The following is a 26,815-nucleotide window of genomic DNA, read 5'->3' on the forward strand; positions in this document are numbered from 1 at the left end:
TTGGATTAGTATTTATTAGAATATCATTTGGAAAAATTAATTTAATTAGTTTTACAACTTAATTGAAAAATATTGATTTTGAGAAAAACAAATTTATTCAAAATAGTAAGTGGGAAAGGGAATTATGACAATAAGTCTCATGGTCTCCATTATTAGTTGAACACCAAGAGGCATAGGAAGGGTCTCGTGTCGCCTCCGTTTGCGGCCTCACTAAGGAAAGGCTTCTGAATATGTTTATTTTATCTCAAGGTTGACTTCTTATACAAGAATAAGATCAGTGATGTATTTCAAGTTTGATTGACCTTAAGGCACATTCTTGAGTTGAGTCATTAATAAAAAAATAATGGGTTACACTCCAAAGATGTATATAGGCTTTCGAGCACGACTCATCTTGACCAAACTAACGGTAATTCATAAGTCAAAAGAGAAAATTAGTTTTTTAAGTTTTCACTTATGGAGTTGAGATCTTGTCTCAAGGATAATTTGTAATTAGTTTGACCTACGCAAAGGTTGGTCCATTAATTTTCAAATTAATCTATCTTGGATTAGTAATTTTTTTGTGTGTTTTTATGTGTTCCATTCATTAATCATATTTACTATTCCAAATATAAACTGATATTTATTATATGCATTAATTCATTATATTTTATTTATTTATTTTTCAACAATATGTCTAATCCAAACCTTGTAACTGCTTTACTTGCCAATGAGAAATTTACTGGTGATAACTACATGAAATGGAAATCAAACATAAACATTGTTTTGATATGTGAAAATCACATGTTTTTCCTGAATGAGGAATTACCTGAGGTTCTTGCTCTCACTGCTGCAAAAACTGCTAGAGAAAAGTATGACAGTTGGATCTTATCTAACAATAAAGCCAAATGTTATATGCTTGCTAGTATGAGCGATGTGCTCAGAAAGAAGTTTGAAAATGTTGAAACAGCTTATGAGATTTGGGAATCTCTATAAGGCATGTTTGGCCAGTAGTCTGATGAGTGCAGACATGATGCTACTAGAAGCTTCATGAATATGAAAATTAAGAAAAATGTTTTTGTCAGAGAACATTTCCTAGACATGATCAACATATTGCACGATGTAAAAATCCATGGTGCAACCATTGATGACATAACTCAAGTAAGTGTGATACTTGAATCTCTCACACCACCTTTTGCGACATTCACTACGAACTATGTTATGAACAAGTTGGAGTACAACATGCCCCAACTGCTGAATGAGTTACCAACTTTTGAGTCTCTAAACAAAAGTTCCACTAAGGTTGAGGAGGAAAATGTTTTTGAAACCAAGCCTTCCACTTCAAATGGAAATTCAAAAAAAAGAAAGGGTGGCCAAGGAAAGGACAAGAAAAAGGACAAACAACCAGAGAAGACCAACAAGTCTTCCAATAAGAATAATTCAGCAAAGAACTCCAAAAATAAAGCACTGAACGGATCATTCTTTCATTGTGGAGTTGAGGGTCATTGGAAAAGGAATTTTCCTAAGTACCTAGTTGAACTGAAAGAAAAAAAGAAGGGTAAATTTGACTTGCTTGTTTTAGAATCTTGTTTAGTGGAAGGTGATTTTTCATCTTAGATAGTTGATTCCAGAGCCACTAATCATGTTTGTTTTTCTTCGCAGAGTCTTAGTACTTTAAGGAAGCTGGCTCATGGAGAGGAAACCATGAGAGTTGGAAATGGGCTAGAGATCTCGGCAGCTGCAGTTGGAAAAGCTTGCCTAGTGTTTTATAATAACAATTTTATTGTGATGGACAATGTTTATTTTATTCCTAGATTTTCTAGAAATTTGATTTCCGTATCAAAATTGCATGACAAGGTTTTAATATATCTTTTAATAGAAATTCGATTTCTATTTCGAAATACGGTTTTGACATTTGTTCTGCAAAGTCTGAAGGAGGAATTTACAAGTTAGAGTCCAAAGTTTAGCATATTTATAATTATGAATTATTTAAAACTGCAAATCCCAGATCTATTAAAAGACAGAAGATAGATTTCGATAGTGAAACATATATGTCGCATTTGAGATTGAGGCATATTGGTCTAGACAGAATTAATAGACTAATTGTAACGCCCTGGTTACCCCAAGATGGTTACTATGAACTTTGAACCGTGCTTAACTCGCTAATCGAGTTCTTTGGTTATTGTAACGCCCTACTCCCTTAGAGGCGTTACTAAGTGAGTTTAAAAAAATGTGCTTTCATCTCGCTAATCGAGGTATTAAATCAAACAGTGTAATTGAGCTATAAACAGAGGAAAAAACCTTAGAAATATTAATTTCCATAGAAAATCATGAAAGGTTTACACTTGGGATCCCAAAATACAGTTTAGAAATGTTTTCAACATATTAATTAAACCAAGTCGACTAGACGAAAAAATCAGAGTTTATTTACAAGCATCTCCCAAAATCCTTTGGCCGTGGCGGCCAGGCTGGCCAAACATGTACACACCGCCTCACGCTTGCTGTACTCATGGTTGGTTGATCACCTCTGAACCCTTTACCTGCACCACAGAGCATCTGTGAGCCGAAGCCTAGCAAGAGAACCCACAAGCAGATAACATATGCAACACATATATCAAACATATAAATATGCCACCAATGGCTAAACACGTACGGCCTAGCCGTCCCAGGCGTTTACCAAGCCTTGGGTTCGCGGACCATGCCGTGAGGATATCCCAGGTATCCTTCTGGGGACTCGCCCTGGCAACTCGCACTCCACGTGCTCAGCGCTGCTCCCGGCCCCTTGCCGTCCTCGGCCTTGCGCTCAACGTGCCCAACGCCGTTCCCGGCCCTTTGCCGTTCTCGGTCTACACCATTCCCGGCTTAAGCCGACCATTCACATCATAACTCACATAGCATAACAAGAAAGTATATAATTCTAGCATAATCAGATAAAGGGCTACACCCCGCAGTTCTAACATATTGGGCTCGGCCCTGCATGTCAATCCATTCAAACACACTGGGCTCAGCCCTGCATATCAGTCCATTCAAACACATTAGGCTGAGCCTTGCACACAAGCTCTATGGGAACAAGGGTTCTCTTACCTGAGTTCCAAGCATTCTGAGCACTGATGTCCCGAGCACAGTCCTCTAACTTGAGCCTCGCTGAAACCCTAGTCACAACACATTAACAATATCCAATCATCAAGTTCTAGTCCAACGAATAACTTCAAACCAAAACTCTAACCTCCGAGACCTTGAATTCTATCAATCCGGGTGATAAAATCGATCCCGAGCCTTACCCCTTGAGTTCCCAAGACTAAAACACCCTCAAAAACTCAACCTGGCACAAAAGGTCGCGGCCCCACCCTCAAGAGCCGCGGCTAGCCTCAAAACAGAGGCTAGGACACCCCTGCAACACACACGGGCCGCGGCGCGCATGAACTCTCGGCCATCCTTGGCCGTACACGCACACGGGCCGCGGCGCGCCCATCCTAGGGCTGCGACCCTCCTCACCGAACCCAAAATTCTTCATCAGTTTTCTACCTTTTCTTCAAGCCAATCCTCACCAAAACTCACCCATCTAACGCAGATATTTAACACATATACTCCAGCTCAGTAATAACTCAATAACAACATCAAAATCCATCAAAGTCTACTACAAAAATCCAATTAGAACCCCAAGAACAAGTTAAATTCTACCTACATACAAAGCTTGAAAACACAGCTGAAACTTAAGCATAACTACCATGAAAAAGCTTACTTCTTGCTGAGTTAAACCCCTGAAGTTGAACCTTAATTCCCCCAAGCTCCTAGCTCCCTAAAACCCAGCTGAACTCCTTAGACCTTCAAGTTGAGTCCCTTAGTTTTTCCTTGTGTTTATCTTAGAGAGTGAAAGAGTGAGGAAGATGAGAGCAATCTCAGCTAAGAGAGAAAGTATAAGTCGGTTCCCACAAGGTTCTAATTAATTTCTCTTTTTGTTTTATTTGACTTAAGTCTACATGGTTACCTCAAGGCTCGGGGTACCAAAACGTCCCCGAGGGCAAAATGGTAAATTTCCCCAATATTCCCGCCTAGACATTCTATCCTCAAATATATCTCCAAATATTTATTTTCATGCCCCAGTAATCCCATAACACTCCTAGTACCCAAATTACCCCTCGACTCGTCCCGAGTCGGAATCTCAACCTCGTTGTGACCCTCTGGTTAACCGCTCCCAGGACTGTCTCGGATCGTGCTGCACAGACATTTCACATATATACAACATATATCATATTCATGCCCCTAATAACCAGACGGGGCCCACATGCACATTTAACTCATTAAACATGCATCATTATCATATATCCACATTAATCCACCCATTAACACATTAAAGCATAATAAATCATTTATTGCCCTCCAGGCTCATTAATCAAGGCCCTAAGCCTGATTTGCAAATTTGGGTCGTTACAGTTATAAACGTGCATCTAGGTGTCATTATTAGGTTAAGGTGAAAACCAATCAAAAGGAAAGGATATATTTCATTAAATACATAAAACTGTTCATGGGCCCATAAAATGTTTACAAGTTATTTACAATCCAAAATGGTCATTACAATTTCAAATTTACAAGCCCCCTGACCTAAGCAGTAAAAATAGGGTAAACCCCCTAGTTCCTCTGAGAACTCCCTGGCCGTGGTGGTCAAGCGGACGCATATGTACACATCACCACCTAAGCTCTCCACTCAAGGCTAGGTGAGCTTTTCTTTCCCTTTACCTGCACCTCATAGCACCCATGAGCCAAAGCCCCACAAGAAAACTCAATACTGCAAGAATATAACATCAATCGATGATCATAATAATCATACAGGGCTTTTAGCCCTAAATGGAAGAGTGAGAATTGTAAAAGTCACTAAGGTGGGTTCCGTTCCCTTTACAAATAAGTGATCACGTCACTAGCTTAAACCGAATAAGTGATTGATAAGCAAGTCACCATTGCAAAAAAACCGAGGTGACCATAGAGTCACTACTGTGGGTTCCGTTCCCTCTAGCCATGTGACGATACGGTCACCTATGACGAGGTGACCCGACTCTGAGTAACTAGTCATAGAACTAGGCAAGTGCTTTTTAGTTTTCATCGAACTTAGGGTCAGTCCCGGCATTAATGCTCATATTGAGTCATTCAATGTAGATTTCGATTAGATCTAATCTTTTATCGGCCCTGCGTTCTTGACGCTTATGCCATTTCTGACTCTTAGGTCAGTAACATACGACCAGTGCTTAATACCACTGTCGAACTTGACTAGTAAGTCACAGCTTCACAGACAGTCTGACACCATTGCCGATTCTGACAAGTAAGTCAGTGCCATTCACAAATAAGCAAGATTTTCTTAGCATTTAATATGCAATCAATGTCCACATTTAAACACGCAACATTCCTCAATAATAACCACGCATGTCATACATATAGGGTGCAATTTTTTTACCTCTGGTTCGAGCGAGAATTAATATAAGAACGACCCTTGAGAATGATCAACTTTTTAGTTCCTTGACGGTCACCTGGTGATAACCAAATATGGGATTCCATCAATAAAATGAATAATAAAGGTTCCTAAACTAAAACCTAGCCTCCGAGACATCGAATCCTACTAAACTGTGTAGAAGGATCGATTCCGAGGCCTAAGGTTTGAATCCCCAAGCCAAAAACCTACTTTTGGCCAAAATGCCACTAAGGGCTGCGACCCTCCCTCACCATGTCGTGGCCCGCCCCTCAACCAGAAGAGGCCCCCTTTCTATTCCCCAGCACAGGTCGCAGCCCTCCATCTCCATGCTGCGACCCAACTGCCCTGCAACTTCTCCCTTCCTCTTCCTCAAGCTTGTGTCGCGGCGCTCTAGAACAGAGCCACAGCCCCACCTGAAACTCAGCCAAAACCCCTGTTTTTCCCCTTTGGACTCATTTCAAAACCTCACAAAATCTCTCCCAATACCACCAAGCGAAACCACCAACTAGTACCACAACTTGTCCACCATACAAGCATCAAAACCTAAGCTTTACCCTAATCAAAACTTCACCAAATTCCCCATTCAATGATCAAAACTACAAACCTTAAAACTAAGATAAAAACAGAGCAAGGCACTATAAAATGGAACTAGAACCTTACCTTAAGCTTGATTCGAATCCTCTTCAATGACTGAACACTAGCCTAAGACCTCAAGCTTCAAACTTCAAGTTTGAATCCCCAAACTTGCTTCAAAATTCAAAGGAGAAAGGAAGAGAAAAGATGAATGGAAGGAAAGAAACCAAATGCTCTGTTTTAGGTTCTTTTTCTTCAGCCTTTACCTTATATAACCTAGGTCAAAAGACCATAATACCCTCCAAGCTTAATTCTTCTCTTAACACGCCCCAAGGGCAAAACTGTCTTTTTTCACCTATCTCGTTAATCATAATTAAAACTCTCCAATTACCTCTATTCTTAAATACCGATAAAATTATATCCCATTACCCTTTTATTTTCGGTAATGCTCTAATAATTAAATCACCCCAAGACTCACCCCGAGCTTAAACCTGTCATGACCAAACCGATAATTTGAATTCAAAGATCGTCTCATGTCGAATAGCTTGAACAAATCCACATTTAAATGTGGTCTCAACAACAGTTCACCGACATGCATACAAATATACAATTATGCCCTCAACGGGCCAAATTACCAAAACACCCCTGAGATCAAATGTGGACCCACATGCATGCATTTAACATCATATTATAATATAATTCACATAAACATGCACATAATAGTTTAATGACATAATAAAGCAATTATGGCCCTCCTAGCCTACTAATCCAACCATTAAAATGCAGTAGGGATTTTAGGGCATTACAACTATCCCCTCCTTATAGAAATTACGTCCTCGAAATTTACCTGAATAGCTCGGGATACTGCTTCTGCATATCTGACTCCAGATCCTAGGTCGCTTCCTCGACCTTGCTGTTCCTCCACAATACCTTAACCAAAGGTATCGTCTTATTCCTGAGGACCTTGTCCTTCCTGTCAAGTATCTGGACCGGCTGTTCCTCATAGGAGAGATCTGCCTCAAGCTCCAGATCTTCATAGCTCAAAACATGAGTCACATCAGATACATGCCTTTGAAGAGCTAAAACATGAAACACGTTATGCACGGCTGATAATGTCGAAGGTAAGGCCAACCTGTAAGCCACCTGACTAATCCTCTCCAGGATCTTAAATGGACCTACAAATCTAGGGCTCAGCTTGCCCTTCTTCCCAAGGTGAGACTCTAAGGAAGACGTAGTCTCCCACTTGGAACTCCACGTTCCTGCGCTTGGGATCTGCATTACTCTTCTATCTACTTTGAGAAGCGAGCATCCGAGCTCTAATCTTCTCAATGGCCTCACTGGTCCTCTGTACTACCTCAGGACCCATGTATCTCCTTTCACCTGTCTCATGCCAATGAATGGTTGATCTACACTTCCTACCATACAACATCTCATAAGGTGCAACCCCAATGGTAGACTGATAACTATTATTGTAGGGAAACTCTATCAAAGGTAGATACTTACTCCAAGATCCACCAAAGTCCAGCACACATGCTCCCAACATGTCTTCCAATATCTGGATCTTCCACTCAGATTGCCCACCTGTCTGAGGATGATAAGTAGTACTGAACTTCAATTGTATTCCCATTGCCTTCTCTAAACTCCCCCAGAACTTGGAAGTAAAAGTGGGGTCACGATCTGACACGATCGACCTCAGCGCTCCATGTAGGCGCATGATCTCTCTCACATAGAGATCTACGTACTGGTCAACTGTATATGTAGTCCTCACTGGCAAGAAGTGAGCTGACTTGCTGTAGCGATCCACTATCACCCAAATAGAATCATGCTGACTAACAGTCCTGGGTAACCCCACCACGAAATCCATCGTGATGTCCTCCCATTTCCACTCTGGGATATCCAGAGGCTGTAGTAATCCTGCCGTCCTCTGATGCTCAGCCTTGAACTGTTGACATGTCAAGCACTTAGCCACATACTCTACTACATCCCTCTTCATCCCTGGCCACCAATACAATGACCTCACATCCTGATACATCTTCGTGGTGCCTGGATGCAAAGAGTAAGGTGTAGTATGAGATTCATCCAGAATCTCTCGCCTCATGGTAGTGTCTAATGGAACACATATCCTCCCCTTGTATCTCAACAAGCCCAAATCAGACACTGTATAATCTCTAGATGCTCTAGCCAAAACATCCTCTCTGATCTTGATCAGCTGTTGATCACCCAACTGACCGTCCTTGATTCTCTCAAACAGTGTAGACTGTAGAGTAATATTGGCTAACGGGCCCACCAACAAATCTATACCAGCTCTGGTCATATCATCTGTTAACTCTATGGCTATTAGCCTTGCACTATAAATTTGTCCAGAACCCTTCCGGCTTAAAGCATTCGCTACCACGATGGCTTTTCCTGGATGATACAAAATCTCACAATCATAATCTTTTACTAACTCCAGCCAACGCCCTTGTCTCATATTCAAGCCTTTCTGTGTGAAGAAGTATTTCAGGCTCTTGTGGTTTGTATAAATCTCACACTTCTCCCAATAAAGGTAGTGCCTCCATACCTTCAAAACAAAGACCACAGCCGCCAACTCCAAATCTTGAGTAGGATATCTCTACTCATACCCCTTCAACTGACGTGAGGCATAAGCGATTACCTTCCCTGACTGCATAAGAACACAGCCCAAACCCTAATGTGAAGCATCGCAGTAAATCACAAATTTCTCCTGATCTGTTGGAAGACTAAGAAATGTAGCTGTAATCAATCTCTGCTTCAGTTCCTGGAAGTTGTTCTCACATTTGTCTGACCAGACAAATTTTTGATTCTTGCGTGTCTACTCAGTCAATGAAGTAGCTTTGAGAACCCTTCCACGAAACGTCTATAATAACCTGCCAATCCAAGGAAAATTCTAACCTCAGAAGCATTCTTTGGCCTTGATCAATCTCTGACTGCCTTGATCTTTGCTGGATCTACCTTAATCCCATCCTTACTGACAATATGCCCAAGAAAAGATACCTAAGCTAACCAGAACTCACATTTCTTGAACTTTGCAAATAGTCTGTGTTCCCTCAGTCTCTGTAGAACCAATCTCAGATGTTGTTCATGGTCTGACTCTGACTGAGAATAAACTAGGATATCATCGATGAAGACGATCACAAACTGGTCCACGTAATCCTTGAACACTCTGTTCATCAGTTCTATAAAATAAACTGGGGTATTAGTCAATCCAAAAGACATGACTAAGAACTCATAATGCCCATACCTGGTATGAAAAGCAGTCTTTGGTATGTCTCCCTCCTTGACCCTCAACTGATGATAACCAGAACGAAGGTCGATCTTTGAAAATACCTTTTTACCTTGCAACTGATCAAACAAATCATGTATCCTTGGAAAAGGATACTTGTTCTTAATTATTAACTTATTCAGTTCTCTGTAATCAATGCACATCCTTAGAGAACCATCTTTCTTCTTTACAAACAGAATTGGCGCTCCCCAAGGTGAGAAACTAGGTCTGATAAAACCCAAATCCAACAGCTCTTGCAATTGTACCTTTAATTCTTTCAACTAAGTTGCGGCCATTCTCCAAGGTGCTCTAAACACTGGCTCTGTCCCTGGTTCCAGTTCTAGTCTCATTGGCACGACCAGAGTGGTGTCAACAGCATTGGCTAAGAATCCAATGCAACCTCCTTGCAATAGATCTCTAGCCCTCAAAACAGAAATCATTGGTATGCGGGGTTCATGCACAGTTCAAACAAACTGTGAATGCCAAAAAATGGACCAGAGCCATAGTCAACAGTTTCCCTCAATTAGCCTCGAGCAAGTGAAGCAGCCTAATATCTTGTCCTACACGAGACCCATATCTCATAGGAGCACTTAGTGAAAGTGCCCAGAAGGACCTAAGGGCCTTGCTATGCAAGGCTGCCCTTCCCCCACGGCCTCGGCCCCATGGCCTCGCCCCCATGGTCTCGGCCCCATGGCTTCATGCCCATGGCCTTGCGCCCATGCCCTCGGCCCCGTGGCCTCGCCCCCATGGTCTCGGCCCCATGGCCTCATCCCCATGGTCTTACGCCCATGCCTTCGGCCCCATGGCCTCGCCCCCATGGTCTCGGCCCCATGGCATCGGCCCTGTGGCCTCGCCCCCATGGTCTCGGCCCCATGGCCTCATCCCCACGGCCTCGCGCCCATGCCTTCAGCCCCATGGCCTTGCCCCCATGGTCTCGGCCCCATGGCCTCGCCCCCATGGCATCAGCCCCGTGGCCTCATGGCCTCGCCCCCATGGTCTCGGCCCCATGGCCTCGCCCCATGGCATCCGCCCCATGGCCTCATCCCCATGGCCTTGCGCCCATGCCTTCGGCCCCATGGCCTCGCCCCCATGGTCTCAGCCCCATGGCCTCGCCCCATGGCATCCGCCCCATGGCCTAATCCCCATGGCCTTGCGCCCATGTCTTCGGCCCCATGGCCTTGCCCCGTGGCCTCGCCCCCATGGGCTCGGCCCCATGGCCTCGCGCCCCATGGACTTGCGCCCATGCCCTCGGCCCCGTGGCCTCGCCTCCATGGTCTCGCCCCATGGCTTCATGCCCATGGCCTTGCGCCCATGGCCTCACGCTCCATGGCCTCGGCCCTATGGTCCCGCGTCCATGGCCTTGGAGGTGAGAATACTCACAAGTGGCAAGGTACACGCATGAATATGGAATGTACCTGCAAACCTAAAGAAGTCAGAGTATGGATATGGTACTTCTACCAGACAAGTAGTGGGAATGCAAGGATAGGAGTTAGAGCCCGTACGTCTATGGCCAGGAGTCAGTGTCGACACCACCACCTGCACCACTACGTCTGCCACCACTCCTCTGGCATGGGTACGGACAAGTAGTGGAGACATCCTCCTGACACCTGCTCCTGTACTGGATGTACAACCACGACCTCTGAAGCCACTTCCCTGACATAGTACTTATGTACCCCTTGGTCTCCTGGACCACCATGTACCAAGGGCCATTAGAGCCTACTATAAAAGGAACTCTAACACCACCTGAAAGGGGGTTGGAAGTTTTACAGTAGCAAAGGCTTGAGAGTTAATGAAAGATTGATTGATTTCTCCATTGTTATTCTGTCATAATTCTTGAGTTATTGCTTTGATTTCTATAGCTTTTTTATTGACGATCCTAACTTGATAATTTCTTCCAAATCAACCTAGTTGACGAATTCTCACCGTCAACACAAACAAAAAAGGATCCTCACCTTCAGGCTCAAAGGTGACCATCTTCCTTCTGCAATCAATGGTTGCCCCATACTTTACCAACCAATCCATACCAAGAATCATGTCGAAGTCAGTCATAACTAACTCTATCAAATCCAATGACAACTCTCTGCCCTCCACTGTCACTGGCAAAGATCTGACCCATCTTCTAGATACTACCAACTCTTCAGTGGGTAATAAAGTTCCAAACCCAACAGCATAATAATTACATGGTCTACACATTCTATCAATAATTCTACTAGCAACAAAAGAATGTGTAGCACCAGAATCAATCAAAACATTACAAGGGGTTCTAGCACTAAGAAGCTGAGATGTAACTACTGAGGGAGAAGCCTCAGCTTCTGCTTGTGTCAATGCGAACACTCGAGCTGGGGCTGAGCTGTCCACTTTCTTGGGTTCTTCTTTTATTGCCTTAGGGCAATCCTTCCGTAGAAGACCCACTGCTCCACATGAAAAGCAGGCTCTTGCCCTACACTCTCCCAAATGATGCCTCTTGCATCTAGGGCATTCAGGATAAGACTTCGAGGCCTCACTACCACCTTGACGAACCATTGAAATAACATGAGGTCGCCTATCAGAACCTGGATCTGGGAAAATGTCAGGAGCCTTCCTCTTTTGATCACTGGGGCCTCTGCCCCTACCAAAACCCATAAATGGAGAACTTGTTCTCCTTTCTGGCTGCATTATCTATCAAATCTTGTTCTCTGCACTCTGAACTATGGGTGCCTTCTTGACCACCTGTGCATAGGTAGTAACCCCTGCCACAGTGGTAATACGAACATCTCGGGCTAGTCTAGGCTGTAGCCCCTAGAGAAATCTCTCCCTCCTGGTCCCATCAGTGGGTACCAGCTCCATGGAAAACTTTGCCAATCGATCAAACTTCAGGGCATACTCAGTTACTAATAAACTTCCTTTAAGTAACCTAATAAACTCCTCAGCTTTTGCCGCCCTGATGGCATCGTTGTAATACTTCTCATTAAACAGAGTCTGAAAATCTTTCCAACTCAGAGCATTGATGTTTCTAGTCTGGGATATAACTTCCCACCAAATTCGGGCATCCTCCCAAAACATATATGTGGCACAAGCCACCCTCTCTTTACCAGTCACCCTCATGAATTCCGAGATGGTGGTAATCATGCTCATCCACAGCTCAGCTTTAGCAGGATCTGCACTGCCTTCAAATACTGGAGGTTGTTGCTTTCTGAACCTTTCATAGAGAGGCTCCCATTTGTTACCAACCTCAGACAGCTGCTGGCACTGATACAGGAGGTGCCTCAGATACACTAGCTACTATAGAAACCTGCTGTTGTCTCAGGAGGCGGAGTTCTTATCCCTGCCTCAACAGTGTAGCCTGCATCTCATTAAATAACTGCTGCTAGTTCTCAGGAGCTGGCTATGGAATCTGACTTTGGTCATTCTCTTGACTCTGATTATTATTCTGGCCTTGATCACCCTGGCTAGCTGATGTATCTGTCGGTCCTGGAATCATTCTTATCAACTTATATTGTGCTGCAATAGTCAATATGGCCAGTCAGGCAGTGATAACTAAACCTCTTGCCGCCTCACGGTCCAAGAACAAGTAGATAACTCTCATATTCAACATTCATACAAACATACAGATAGATACATGATTATAACATTTAGCATTTAACATGTATCAAATAATAGTTCACAATGAACAATACTATTAAGCATGCTCTAGCAATATCAGTACTAGTAAGTACGTTCTTGCTAATAGTGCAGTATTTAAGGCACAGTCTTAACATAGTGTCTCATGTAAACAGGTAAAGCATTTATACTATATTTAAGCAATTATATATATAACTACATAAATAGTTACCAAACCATGAGTCGAGCTTGTCTTCAGTGGTGAGTGTACATGCCCAGCCAGTCTATAGGAACCCTAAACCTTGGCACGCTCTGATTCCAAGTTGTAATGCCCTGGTTATCCCAAGACAGTTACTGTGAACTTTTAACCATGCTTAACTCGTTAATCGAGTTCTTTGGTTATAAACGTGCATCTAGGTGTCATTTTTAGGTTAAGGTAAAAACCAATCAAAAGGATAGGATATATTTCATTAAATACACAAAACTGTTCATGGGCCCATAAAATGTTTACAAGTTATTTACAATCCAAAATGGTCATTACAATTTCAAATTTATAAACCCGCCAACCTAAGCGAAAAAAATAGGGTAAACCCCCTAGTTCCTCTGAGAACTCCTTGGCCATTGTAGTCAAGCGGCCGCATATTTCCACATCACCACCTAAGCTCTCCACTCAAGGCTGGGTGAGCTTTTCTTTCCCTTTACCCGCACCACTTAGCACCCATGAGCCAAAGCCCAGCAAGAAAACTCAATACTGCAAGAATATAACATTAACCGATGATCATAATAATCATCTAGGGCTTTTAGCCCTAAATAGAAGAGTGACAATTGTAAAAGTCACTAAGGTGGGTTCCGATCCCTTTACAAATAAGTGATCACGTCACTAGCTTAAATCGAATAAGTGATCGATAAGCAAGTCACCATTGCAAACCAACCGAGTGACCATAGAGTCACTACTGTGGGTTCCGTTCCCTCTAGCCATGTGATGATACGGTCACCTGGGTCATTTGGCCTCGGCTCTAAGTAACTAGTCATAGAACTAGGCAAGCGCTTTTTAGTTTTCATCAAACTTAGGGTCGGTTCGGCATTAATGCTCATATTGAGTCATTCAATGCAGATGTCGATTAGATCTAATCTTTTATCGGCTTTGCATTCTTGACGCTTATTTTATTTCTGACTCTTAGGTCAATAACATACGACCAGTGCTTTTTACCGCTGTCGAACTTGACTAGTAAGTCATAGCTTCACAGACAGTCTGACACCATTGCCAATTCTAACTAGTAAGTCAGTGTCATGCACAAATAAGCAAGATTTTCTAAGCATTTAATATGCAATCAATGTCTACATTTAAACACTCAACATGCCTCAATAACAACCACACATGTCATATATATAGGGTGCAGTTTTCTTACCTCTGGTTCGAGCGAGAATTAATAAAAGAATGACCCTTGAGAATGATCAACTTTTTAGTTCCTTGACGGTCACCTGGTCATAACCAAATATAGGATTTCATCAATAAAATGAATAATAAAGGTTCCTGAACAAAAACCTAGCCTCCGAGACATCGAATCCTACTAAACTGGGTAGTAGGATCGATCCCGAGGCCTAAGGTTTGAATCCCCAAGCCAAAAACCTACTTTTGGCCAAAATGCCACTAAGGGTTGCGGCCCTCCCTCACCATGCCGCGGCCTACCCCTCTGCTAAAGGATCAAGAGCCACAGAACCATTTCAACTTGTACATACAGACATTTGTGGTCCATTAAATGTCCAAGCTAGAAGAGGTTATGAATATTTTGTCACTTTCATTGACGATTATTCAAGATATGGTTAAAGAATTCCAAGCAGAAGCTGGAAAGTAATTATGTAAATCACTAAAAGTGCTTCGATCAGATCGAGGTGGAGAGTACTTAGATTAATAATTTCAGGACCATTTGCGTGAGCATGGTATTCAATCCCAGCTCACTGCACCTGGAACGCCACAACAAAATGGTATCTTAGAAAGATGGAACAGAACCTTATTGGATATGGTTAGATCGATGATTAGTTTCTCATCATTGCCTTTGTGATTCTGGGGTTATGCAAGAAAATTTGATCTATACATACTCAACATTGTTCCATCTAAGTTTATTCAGAAAACACCATTGGATTTATGGAATGGTACTAAACCTAGTTTACGCCATTTTCGTATATGGGTTTGTCATGTACATGTGCTTAAAGGAAAAATTGGGAATTTGGAATCAAGCGCTGAGGTGTGCATGCTTGTAGGATATTCGAAAGAAACAAAAGGTTGTGTATTTTATAGTCCTAAAGATAACGAAATGTTTGTATCTACAAATGCTACTTTTATGGAGCATGATTATATAAATAACCACAAACCTCAAAGTAAAGTTGTACTTGAGAAAATGGTCTCAAATAAACAAGACCAATCACTAGCAGTGGCAAATGAAAAATGATGAGAGGATATCACTAGTTCTAGTCAGATTAATGGAGAGCTTCGTCGTAGTGGGAGGATTGCTAAACAGCTAGTTCGCTGTGAACATGAAGTTCAGATGCTTGTGTCTGACATAAACAAAGATGAGCCATTGATATATAGAGATGCAATGGAAGATTATGACAAAGAAAAATGGCTAAACGCCATAGACCTTGAAATGGAATCGATGTATTCCAATTCTGTCTGGACTCTTGAAGAACCACCTGAAAATGTTAAACCAATTGGTTGCAAACTGATATTCAAGAAGAAGAGAGGAATTGATGGGAAAGTAGAGACTTTCAAAGCAATGCTAGTAGCAAAAGGCTACATAGAAAGAAGGAGTTGATTATAAAGAAACTTTTTCACCTGGGCCATGCTTATATCTAATCACATACTCTATGTTGGGAATAGTGCCCTTAAAGCAAATGTAGTTGAAAAATGTTTTAAATGAAATAAATAATTGAATTCAATTATATATATAGACTATATCTGATATTATGTTGATAACATTAAGTAAATTTTAGAAAGTTCCAAAGTTTATCTATGTGATTTTAATCTCATATTGGTATGAAATGATCGTGATTAAGATAATAAACTTAAAACTGTTCACAGTAAAATAAAGTAATGTAATATTTAGATTAATTACTACTAGTACGGTTCGCTAGTATTATGAATACAAGTGACCTAGATTTGGGTCGCTAGTGTAGTAGGACACTTTAGTGAATGTACTTTGTATATAGTGATAAATAGAACTGGACCAGATGTGATTTGTTAATACTTGTTTAAACACTAATTCATAGTACAAATCAAACACATCAAACGATGATCATATACACGATGATCTTAATCCTGAGGTTGCTATGAACTCCTATATATGTCATCTGATCCTTTGATTCATGTGTTAAGGTTTGTCAGAATGATCAGGCTAAGAACAATTGTTTTGGGGACTCAATGATATATATGGCTGGGGACATAGTTTAACAGATATGGAATCTGTACATTCTTATAGATTGAATAATGGTTCCCTATTGGGTTGACTTTTGGAACTGAAAATGTTATGAGCGCTCACGTCACAAACTTGTTGTGACAGAACCATCACTAGTAAAGTCAATGGTACTCTAGGAACAAGATATAACTAACAGGGTAAAATGGTAATTTATTCCCTTTTAATTATGAACCATTAATAGAGGATTAACATTGTAAGTAATGATTATATCAATGGACACTTTATTCTTTAATAAAGTACTCTGTTAATATATGTCTTTAATTATCAAGAGTTCAATCTCATATTTATAGTGGAGTAATCATGAGATTAATAAATATGATTATTTAATAAAAAAGCATTGATTAATAATCTACTATTTATTGGAGCTTAATATTATAGGCCCATAGCTCCCCATGATGCCTCTATCAACACCATATCAATGTAAGATTTGATACAAATGTATAACTGTAATTTGGAAATTTGAGAAGAATTTTATTCTTCGGGTCAAGTATACAATTATATGATAATTGAGATTGAATCATTAATTTGGAATTAATTATTAATTTTCAAAAATATATTTATTAATTTAAATATATAATTTTTGAAATTCATATATATATAAATAAATAAAATTTTGAAATTTTGGATACCAAAAATCCACCAAGAAAAAAAATCGCTAAAGGGGCAAGGCACCCAAGAAGGAGGAATGTGTTATGTCAACATGTATAAAGTCTTCTACGAGTTACGACCCTTGTGGTGAGGAAGACTAGCATCTGAGGGCGAAGACCTCGTTATGCGAGGCCCAGAAGGGCTACGTGTCACGCACCCCTCACAACACCCAAGTGCCTCACACCATGAGGCTTCATATAGGTAGCCAGTCAAGTGCACTCGCTCACCCCTCACAAGGCCAAGCACCTAGCATAAGCGAGGCCCCACATAATTCGTGCAGCCATACATAACGAATTGGTGTGGTATATTCATATCATAACATATGAACAGTAAGACCTAACAGTCTTATTGAGACTAGAACTCATAGGGAATGAAATTTATGGATGGAATCAAATATATCGTAGTTACAGACAAAAGTATTCGGTTATTGCTGAAAAATCAATATACTTCTAATGTCGAATCAGGATCAACTAGGACAGAAATAAAGCATTGGGGTCGAAGGTGGCACACCCACAAGGGCCGCACATGGGATCGGCGTCTCGCCCCCAAGCCTCGCATAGCGAGGCCATGCGTCTCGCGCCACGAAGAGGTGCACCTTGTGCCTGGTTTCTCGCCCCGAGCCTCGCATAGCTAGGCCATGTGTGTCGCGCCACAAAGAGGCGCACCATGCACCTGGCATCTCGCCCCGAGCCTCGTACAACGAGGCCATGCGTGTCGCGCCACAAAGAGGCGCACCTTGCGCCTGCCGTCTCGCCTTGAGCCTCGCATAGCGAGGCCATGTGTCTCGCACCACGAATAGGCGCACCTTATGCCTGGTGTCTCACCCCGAGCCTCGCACAACGAGGTCATGCATCTCGCGCTACGAAGAGGCGCACCTTGCGCCTGGCGTCTCGCCTCAAGCCTCGCATAGCGAGGCCATGTGTTTCGCACCGAGTGAGGTGTACCTCGTGCCATACCTCGCCCAGCCTCGCACAGCAAGGCACACCACGCCTTGCCCACTTTCCATGCACCTTGCGAGACATCACGACCTCGCGCACTAGGGCCTCACACCACACCTCGCTCAGCCGTGCCAAGGTGTCGTGTACCCGTGCCGCACTTCATCTCGCCCAGATGCCTCTATAACGTGATGCCAACGCCTAGCGTAGCTATATGGAGTCTAGGACCTCTTGAAAGGGCATACGAGGGGCAATAACAGAGACCCAAGAACTATTGGGTATCAAGCCAATAAGTCGTGTAGACGACAAAGTATACCATTCATGTTAACACACAAGCTTTCCTACACTTAGTAGAATATGGAATAGCTTTGAGCAAATACATGTCGTGGAGATGTGAGGATAACCATCAGGTACAAAGTACCCATACGTGTACGGGTGCAGGACGTACAATCGTGAGGAGGACAGAAGCGTGACCCTGACATCTGTATCACGCAAGTAGTGGAGGTACGGATTTGTACAGAGAGTGGAAGAACTACATGCATACCTCTGACTATATACCAGGTCGACACCATAACCTTCTGCTCCACCACGACCTGTGCCATTTCCCTGACAATGTACCTATGTACAATCTTGTCCCCTGGCACCACAATGTATGAGGAGCCATTAGAGCTCCAGTATAAATAGATTATCACCCCTCCAGAAAGTGGGTTGGAAAATTCATTGTATGCAGATCATATTAAGCAATATACAAAGGCTTACTTGTAGAGTCTCAGAATGTTTACTTAGTTAGCTAGTTAGTAGTAGTTGTAGTATTTTAGATTCCGTGGATTTTGGTTCAAACCGGGACTTAGTTGGAAACTCCTAGAAATAGTTATGGATTTTATAAGTTTAACCTATAGTTTAAGAATATTAATTATAACATAATGTTTGATTAATATTGCTGGTCCTAGGTGTATTATTTATTATAACCTGAGGTTTAGATGACACCAATAAGAATATGACACTTGTCATAAGCATGATTATTATATAATTAAATAGATTTTTCGTAACTTTAGGGTACTGTAACTTCCGACCTATTTTTTACTCATTTATATTATGAATTTCGAAAACTAGTATTTTAGAAAGTTGTAGATAATTGAATTATCTTTCTAACGATATAAAGATGGTCTAAATGGGAGTTCTGCAGCTCTAGTTATGTGGATTTTACTACAGATGAGTTTAGAGTTACGAGATTTAGGAAGTTAAAAGTTAGGATTCTATTTTTTTATTTTTTTATTTTTGTTTTTAATTTTAAAAATCAAGCTTTGACTCCTTAGACCTCCCTCTGAATAATTTGACCAAGTACTAAGCCTTTGACTGACGAATATTTAAATATTTTCAATTAAATTCATTATTTTAATTCAAAGCCAAAAAGAAGATTTTTATTCCTAGAACTCTATAAATAGAACTTAGAACCCAGCCCTTTCACTTACTCTTCAGCTGTGATCAAATTCTAAGGTGTTAGTGAGACCATAAGAGTGATAAACACTTGGGTTGGGAAAAAGCTTTGCCATTGTTAAGCTTTATCAAATACTTGGGAAGTGAGGTTTAGTATATTTCGGTATTGGCGTTAGACCAATCCTTATGGTCAACTAAGGTACTCTTATTCTTTAAGTTCAATCCTTATAAATTCTTTAGTTTCTTTAGTCCTTTTATTCAGATCCTAACTTGTGATATTGGTTTTTGATTAGGCTCTTGAAACATAAAGATCTTTCTTGGTAAGTTTCGTCTTGAAGGTTTAGTTTCCACATTTATTCTTTACTCTTTAGAAATACTCACCATTCTATTGTTGGTTTTAGGAGTGTTCTAAGTCCTGCATTTGTTCTCAAATATCCCGGTTTTGGTAAGGAAAATATGATAGATCTTGTATGTTTGTATGATATGTTATGTTATATGTTATATGTTATATGTTATGTTATCTTATGTTTTATGTTAACATTATGTATAGTATGTTTATTGACCTTGGGCACATGACTTGTCTAGCTAGCAAGCCCCAATAATTTATGGGCATATGACTTGCTTGGCTAGTAAGCCCCACAATTCTATTGGGCATATGACTTGCTTAGTTAAACAAGCCCCAAGTAGTATGATGTCCATTGTAGTAGTATATGACATATGTTTATGGTATGTTTATAGTATATGTTTATGATATGTTTATAGTATATGTTAATGATATAATTTTATGTATATGTTTTATGTATATCCTTGATGGGCATTAGGCTCACTTCTTTATTTTTAGTTTGATGAAGGAAAATAGATACAAAGGCGGAAGGATTCTTGGAAGCTTGGTGTGTGTGTTGAGATGAATGGAGTGGATGGGCTGCGTGTCAATTCAAGGTTGACGTTATTTTCTTTAGTCTTTTAAAATTATGTTTTATGTATTTCCGCATTTAGCTTTGTAAACAATTTCATTTAAAGTTATGTTTTATTTTAAAACAATGAGCTCATTTATGTATTACAAATATTATTATTAAAGTTTTCCATAAAGTTATGAATTTTTCTCATGTATGTTCTCTTTAAAGTAGTAGTTATGTCTAGTAGGTTTAATGATCTAAGTCTTAGATTAGTTGGGTCATTACATTACTCCATTGTTGATCTGTCTTTATCTTTCCTCAAGCTTATTCTAAGTTCTTACCTAAATATCTCCATATTTACCTTTGATTTTTCCGATCTAATTTTGTTGACAAGATTTCGTTGTCAACAGTTTGGCGCCGTTTGTGGGAAGAACAAGCATCAAGCCAATGTTCTTTCGTCACTTCCAGAAATGAAAGATGCCAAGGCGTTCACAACGCTTGCCACAACTACAAAACGTTGAGGTCCACCTGAACGGAGAACGAATGAGGGCTTCCAGGAAAGACCCTCCTCTGCCTGGGCATGGAGATATGCAGGGAGGAATGTCCTCCCCCAAGGGAGGAGAAGGAAGCATCATCCCTGGTTGTCTAGCCCGACGGAGGTCACTCAGAGCCGCCAGTGTACCCACATCCCCGGTCCTCGGTGGCACCATGCTCAAGCTACCAAGACCTGAGTCCCTTGACGCACAGGCTTGGCAAGAGTCCCTGGTACACTTGGTGAGTTCCATCTCAAAGACTCGCTTCTACAAGGATGAGATTCGCGAGTTGCATAAAAAGACTCAAAGGCTGGAAACCACGATAGAGAACATGCAGGAAGGAAATTCAAGCATACCCTTCTTAAGCGTAAAGGGAAGGAGCATGAAAAAGGGGAAAATACCGTCCCCGCAGACGATGGGAGAACTCGACTTTCCACTAGTAAAACTCCCCAAACAAAGTACCATGAGGGACCTAGGCTGAAGAAATGCGCCCAGGAGCAAAGGCGAAGGGAAGACGATGGTCGTAAGAACGAAGCAGAAGTCACCTCGAAAGAGGTGCCCCTAGCCTAAGAGAAGAGCTCCATGGGAAGAGGTCAGAAGTAAGAAACGCACCCCCCACAACTCCCCCGAGAACACAACCAAGGTAAGGGATCAGCCTGAGAACCAACAAGACTCCTTATGCAAAAAGAGGAGGGAACTAAACATCGAAATGCAGCACCCTAAAGGCAAGATTATCACCGCACCTGGGGGCACAGAGATGGTGAAGCATTTGATTATGATTCGCCCTTCACAAGGGAGATCTAGGCTGAGCAAATCTCCGCCAACCTCAAAGAGCCTCGCATTACTTACAGACCCAAAGTATCACTTAGACTACTTTAATATCTTGATGAGGTTAAGAGGGGTCAACAGCAGAGCAAAATGTCATTTCTTTGTTGTTACACTTAAAGGTGTTGCATACAAGTTGTTCAAGAGGTTAATGCCAGGAACAATCAAATCCTGGAAGCAATTCTCTGGCGAATTTCTTCAGCGGCACAATGCGGTCGGTGATTACATTATGCCAATTACCAGCCTTGCTAACATAAAGCAAGGCAAAAATGAAAGCCTGAAAAACTATATCCATAGGTTCAATATGGAAGCAACAAAGGTGGGAAGTTTAACCAAAGCGGAGCTCAAGATGGTTATTACAGTCGGAGTTCATCCAGGAAGCAAGTTATGGGGCAACATGCTCAAAAGAGAAGTTTCGAATTCAGATGATTTCTTCGAAAGAGAATAGAATTACATACGTGTGGAAGATGTCCATAAGAACTCGCATGTTGAAGAAAGCGAACCTTCCTCCAGTCGCCTTACTACCAATAAGTTTGAAGATTCCATATAGAAGGGGACATCCTGCTAGAGAGGTTGCTGACCAAGTTTAAAATTGGACGAGGACCATCTAGCCATAAAAGTCCCGACCCGAGGGGAGATCACCTCAAAAATCGTAAAAGGGTCTCAAAGTAGACACTTGCAAAAAGGGTCTCAAAGTAGACGCTCGCAAAAAGAGTCTCAAAGTGAACACTCGCAAAAAGGGTCTTAAAGTAGACGCTCACAAAAAGGGTATCAAAGTAGACGCTTGCAAAAAGGGTCTCAAAGAAGGCGCTTGCCAAAAAGGGTCTCAAAGAAGATGCTTGCAAAAATAGTACTATGCCTAATGACGAGAAGGACGCTTCTCGCAAGAAATAATAAACATGCGCAGAAGTATATAAAAGGATAACTAGAACCCAAGGGGTCAACATGTCCTTATAGATACAATCAAGGTGCACCAAAGAGAGACCTATCGAGCCCCTTCGCATGGGCTCAAAAGGACCTCGAGCATAAAAAACACAAAAAATAAAAATAAATAAAAAGAAAGAGAAGAGTCTACAAGAACGCCTAAAGGCCTCCCTATAGACTGGGGGGCAAGTGTGGATACCAAAAATCCACCAAGAAAAAAATCGCTAAAGGTGCAAGGCACCCAAGAAGGAGGCATGTGTTATGTCAACACGTATAAAGTCTTCTACGAGTTACGACCCTTGCAGTGAGGAAGACTAGCATCTGAGGGTGAAGACCTCGTTATGCGAGGCCTAGAAGGGCTACGTGTCACGCACCCCTCACGACACCCAAGTGCCTCACACCATGAGGCTTTATATAGGTAGCCAGTCAAGTGCACTCGCGCACCCCTCACAAGGCCAAGCACCTCGCATAAGCGAGGCCCCACACGATTCACGTAGCCAAGGGCCGATGGTGGTGCACCCACGAGGGCCGCACATGGGATCGGCGTCTCGCCCCCGAGCCTCGCATAGCAAGGCCATGCGTCTCACCTCGAGCCTCGCACAACAAGGCTATGCATCTCGCGCCACGGAGAGGCGCACCTTGCACCCGGCGTCTCGCCCCAAGCCTCGCACAGAGAGGCCATGCGTCTCGCGCAACAAAGAGGATCACCTTGTGCCTGGCGTCTCACCCCGAGCCTCGCATGACGAGGCCATGCGTCTCACACCACGAAGAGGTACACCTTGCGCCTGGTGTCTCGCCTCGAACCTCGCAAAGCGAGGCCATGCGTCTCACGTCACAAGAGGTGCACCTTGCGCCTGGTGTCTCGCCCCGAGCCTCGCGCCGCCTCGCATAGCGAGGCTCGCCATGCCTCGCCCACCTCCACACACCTGGCACCTTGTGAGACATCACGACCCTGCACATTAGGGCCTCACACCACACCTCGCTCAACCGTGCCAAGGTGTCGTGTACCTATGCCGCACTTCATCTCGCCCAGATGACTCTATGTCATGGAGATGTAAGGATAACCATCAGGTACAAAGTACCCATACGTGTACGGGTGCAGGACGTATGATCATGAGAGGGACATAAGCATGACCCTGACATCTGTATCACACACATAGTGCAGGTACGGATTTGTACAGAGAGTGGAAGCACTACATGCATACCTCTGACTATATACCAGGCCGACACCATAACCTTCTGCTCCACCACGGCCTGTGTCATTACCCTGGCAATGTACCTATGTACAATCTTGTCCCCTGGGACGACAATGTATGAGGAGCCATTAGAGCTCTAGTATAAATAGATCATCACCCCTCTAGAAATGGGGTTGGAAAATTCATTGTACACAGATGCTATTAAGGAATATACAAAGGCTTACTCCATTGTTGATCTGTGTTTATCTTTCCTCAAGCTTATTCTAAGTTCTTACCTAAATATCTCCATACTTACCTTTGAGTTTTCCGATCTAATTTCGTTGACGAGATTTCGCCGTCAACAGAAATTAATTATTTTATTTGAGTGGGAGAAAATAAAATTGGTAAGTCAAAAATAGTTTTTTATTTATTGAATTTTAAAAAAAGATGATAATGATGATTATATTTTTGAATTTTGAATTTTAAAATTTAAATTTTGAAATGTGGTTGTCATTTTTTCCTTAAAAAGATAAATACCTTGTTTTGTGGAAGTTTGATTTTACTTAAATAAATAAAAGAAAAATGCAAAATCCCTTAAAAGGGAATAGCAGTCCACGCATGGCACAGTCTAGAGACTGTGCCATCCGTCTACCACTACACTGATATTGTATGCGAATTTTTTTATTTTATTTATTTAATTAATTAATAATTTGAAAATAGTTTTTCATATTTGGTAAGTTAGATATTTACCTAAATCAATTCCTATCATCATTATGATATTATTATTATATTACTATTATTATTAGGAGTAATAAGGTAATAGAATTCTCTCTATATATATGATATAGAATAAAGAGAAGATATACAACATACAAGACATAGACATAAAAATACATTCAGAATAGTTCTAAAAAAAAAAAATTTCGGGCAAAAAGTTTATCAACTTCTACTTTATTCTAACCATTCTCAGACCATAATCCAAGTTCTCATGTGTTGAGAAATACTTGTGATTCATAAAATTGCAAACCCATGTTCTATATGTTCCCACACACATCTTGAGGTGTAGAGAACACTCTGGAAGATCGTGGTTTGAGTACTCAAAGCGTTGGATAGGAAGATCGATAAATATACGAAAAGACTCAAGCACACTTGATAGGCTTCAAGAGGTAATTTTTCATGTTCTCGAATATTTATGTGTTTGTATGTTATATATAAATAAATTGTATATTTATTTATATGTTGCATGATGTTACACCCAAATTCTGAGAATTGAAATTATGGTCTCAAAAGACAGGCTCGTAAAATGTAAGCTCGAAATAAGCAAGTGTGCCACATCATCAGCATTTATGCGGATTGGGTTTGGCAGTTTCGCTCAGCATTAAGAAGACAGAGATGGAATTTGTGAGCTTGGAACTACGTTCGGTCTCGAAGATGTTTCGAGGTTACAAGTCAAGCTCGAAGCTACAAATACAAGGGTTCAACACTTGTATAAATTTCTTGGTTTATTCTTATTGGCGATCGAGCACCAGTCAGGAAGGCTCGAGCCTGAGAATTGCGAGCTCGAAGAGGATGATCTTGATAAATTTACTTGCTAAGGACGAGGTTAACTAAAATGGCAAGCTCGTGATGTTGGTCGATCTCGGAAGTATATAAGTTATATGTTCGAGGTCAATAATCTAGTTTGAATACGGTTACTGTTTGAAAATCCCTATTTCTTGGGGATTTGTCTTAATCTAATAATGAATCTTGATTTATCATGTGATATTATGTAATTAATGCATTTATTTGTATTTATTTAAAATTTGAATTATAACTTCCTGAAATAAGAGGGAAGATATCTTGTAAACCAGTCTATAAATAGACTAGATAAATTCATTTGTAAGGACGCTAAATTTTGGATTGAGAAGAATCTACGGAAATTTCTTTCAAAAAGCTTTGAGAGAATTCCCCCATTCAATAATATTGACTCGTGGACTAGGCATATTTTAATTGCTGAACCAAGTAAAATATCGTGTATTTTTCATTGATTTTCCCAATTCTGTGCTTAGTGCTCTTTTATTTTAAGTTGAAAAAAACCTCGGAGACCTAGAGGACGTCTCTGAGGGAGCACGATTGATAGGAGAGCTGAGCAAGGGACCCAACAGGCTTAGCCAAGGCCTCAGAGAAACACTCGGGCTAGATATGCTGACAACCCGACTACGGAGCTGTCAACAGGGACCGGGAATAACCGAGCTCCTCCAGTAGCTCGGAATCTGAATTCTGAGACAGTAAGGAACTACCCGGAGCCTGCCCGGGACAATTCTGGACCATCTAGGCCCAACAATGAGAGGCAGCCACCGTCTCCCATAAGACATCCACCATCTCCCATAAGACACCGCTCGCCAGTCCAAGAGGCCCCACGGCTTGCACCACAGAGGTCGTCTCACAGTGGCAGTCGAGATGGAAACTGTCATGCCAGACCCAGACAGAGGAATGAGAGGGAGGATACCCAAGAGCATAGAGCTCCCCAACCTTCGGGAATCCAGGTTTCAAGATCACAAGTGGCTGGGACGAGGAGGCCAGCGGGTGACCCACCTCGTCATCTCTGGGCCTCGCAGCCGAAAAGGACTGTAAGCTTCGTAAGCGGGAGCTCAGATTACACCCAGTCCATAAGAATATCTAATACTGAGCCTAGAAATACTGGGAATCGGGGGAATCATTCTGACCTTCGGGATCACCTGAACCATAACCGGGGGCAAGCAAATTCCACGAACCCGAATTTGCGAGACCATTTGAATGGTCGAAAACAGTCGGCGTACAGAAATTAGAATAACCATATGCCAAGAAAAGGAGTTGTTGTTTTCATAAACAATAACCAACTCCTTCAAGTTCAAGCTCGACCCCCAGTAGATCTGGCCTAGGAGAAAATTGACCAGTTGGAAAGGGCGTTCGAGCTCTTGCAAGATGAGCGGAACATAGATAAGGCTAAAGAGTCCAACGAGTATCTCAAGCCTTTTTCCCCACATATATCTAATACCCCATTTCCACAAAGGTTTAGGATACCCCACGTAGCACCATTTGATGGGAACTCAGACCTGTACAGTCACCTGAGCACCTTCAA

This window comes from Humulus lupulus, chromosome 7, assembly GCF_963169125.1.
Source record: "Humulus lupulus chromosome 7, drHumLupu1.1, whole genome shotgun sequence".
NCBI lineage: Eukaryota > Viridiplantae > Streptophyta > Magnoliopsida > Rosales > Cannabaceae > Humulus > Humulus lupulus.